This window comes from Cucurbita moschata, unplaced genomic scaffold (assembly GCF_002738365.1).
Source record: "Cucurbita moschata cultivar Rifu unplaced genomic scaffold, Cmos_1.0 Cmo_Scf00081, whole genome shotgun sequence".
Lineage (NCBI taxonomy): Eukaryota > Viridiplantae > Streptophyta > Magnoliopsida > Cucurbitales > Cucurbitaceae > Cucurbita > Cucurbita moschata.
The window spans coordinates 672,239-674,709 of NW_019268597.1; positions in this window are offsets into that span (position 1 = coordinate 672,239).

Here is a 2,471-nt window from a genome sequence, read left to right on the forward strand (position 1 = left end):
TAAACAGGAGTTCATGGTTAGCTCAAGATTAAAATCGAGTTACCTAGGTCATCGAACAACAGTAAACAACATTATAAAGTGAGAGTGATTTTCTTCATGGTCCGATCTTACGCAATACTCATTGCATAGGACACCCCCACTCACATGTTTCCACATGTACAATTTAGTGATCACATTGTTTATGTTATATACAAAAGTGGGCTTATCCAAATTGTCCCCAAGATAAGGTACTCAGCCTTATTCCCATACTATAGATCATTTTGACCATATACTTGAACTTGATCCACTCTTATATCTCTACATATAGTTCAAGTAATAATACTATAGTCAGAGTGTTCTTAGTTTATTGGATTTAAATTAATAATCGTAAAGTTCACTTTATTCAATAACATTCTTTACTTAATAAACAACAATAATAACTTTATTGAAAATAGAATATGTTTTTGTTTATAAACTATGAGTTTTAGGACATAAAACCCAACAAACTCCCACTTGGACTAAAACTTTAGTGGGGTTTTATAACGTTGAGTAGAGAGAAAGACATAAACATAATAAACTAGGGCATCACATACTCATGCCTTTTCTCCCACTTGCCCTAGATTACATTACTCGTAGTCCTAGACTCACTAGGTGCCCTTCAAACACTTTAGCCATGAGGGGTTTTGTAAATGGATCAGCAATGTTGTGCTCTGAAGATATCTATGTGACGATCACATCTCCTCGTTGCACAATCCCTCTTATGAGATGATATTTGCGCTCAATATGTTTTCCTCGCTTATGGCTTCTTGGTTTTTTCGAATTTCCAACTACTCCACTATTATCACAATAAAGAGTGACGGGAAGATGCATATTTGGAACGACTTCAAAATCAGTTATGAACTTTCTAAGACATACAGATTCTTTCGCTACTTCACAAGCAGCAACATACTCAACCTCCATGGTGGAATCAACAATGCAACCTTGCTTTATGCTTCTCCATATTATTGCTCCTCCGTTCAGAGTGAAAACAGATCTCGATGTCGAATTCCTCGAATCTATATCGGTCTGAAGATCTGAGTCAGTGTCCCTTAAAGGATCAGATCCTTAGCGCCGTACATTAGCATATAGTCCCTCATTCTCCTAAGATATTTGAGGATATTTTTAACGGCAGTCCAATCAATATGTCCCGAATTGGAGTGTTATCTATTGACAATTCCCAAAGCATAGCAATGTCTGGTCAGGTACACAACATGACCATACATCAAACTACCGACTACTGATGCATAGGGAATATGTCTCATATCCTCAACTTCTTGAGGTGTCGTAGGACTTTGTTTCTTTGATAAATGAACTCCATGCATGAAAGGTAAGAATCCTTTCTTGGAGTCCTGCATCTTATATCGAACCAACATTTTGTCGATGTATGATGCCTGAGACAATGCTAGTGTTTTGTTCTTACGATTTCGAACAATTTGGATTCCAAGAACAAACTAAGCCTCTTCCAAATCTTTCATTTGGAGTAGTGTCCCTAGTCAATGGTTAATGTCAATCAGAAATCCCACATCATTCCCAATAAGTAGGATATCGTCAATGTACAACACTAGGAAAACTACTGTAGAGTTGACTATCTTCTTGTAAACACAAGGTTCGTCAACATTTTGTTTAAAACCATAAGATTTGATCGCAGTATCAAATCTTATATTCCAAGATCGAGATGCTTGTTTCAACCCATAAATGGATCTTTTAAGCTTGCAAACCTTTTGCTTGTGATCCTGTTCAACGAACCCCTCTAGTTGAGCCATATAGATACTTTCCTAAAGATTGCCATTTAGAAAGGCAGTCTTGAAATCCATTTGCCACATTTCATAATCATAAAATGTAGCAATGCACAAGATTATTCTTATTGATTTAAGCATAGCAACAGGAGAGAAGGTTTTTTCATAGTCCACCCCCTCTCTTTAGGTATAACCCTTTGGTACAAGTTGAGCTTTAAAGGTTTGTACCTTACCAGCTTGGTCTCGTTTCCTCTTGTAGATCCATTTGGAACCAATAGGTTTTACCCCATCTTGTTGATCTACAAGTTCCCAGACTGAATTAAAGTACATTGACTCCATTTCAAGATTCATGGCTTTGATCCACTGATCTCTATCTTCTTCATTCATTGCCTGTTTATAGGTCAATGGATCCTCAACGTCATCATCAGGTATGATGACCTGTGTTTCTGCCAAACCCAAGTAACGACCGGGATGAGTTATAACACTCCCACTACATCGAGGCATTCTCAATTCTTGAGAAGGATGTGATTGACCAAAAGTACGAGCTCCTTCAACAACTCTTGTTGAAGAACCAGTCTAATCAACAACTTCTTTTGTTTTATTAGTTGCTTCTTTAGAAATCTCACTCAATACTAGTTTGCTGCGAGGTTGATGATTTCTTACGTGGTCTTCCTCTAAGAATGTAGCGTTTGTTGATACAAACACTCTATTTTCTTG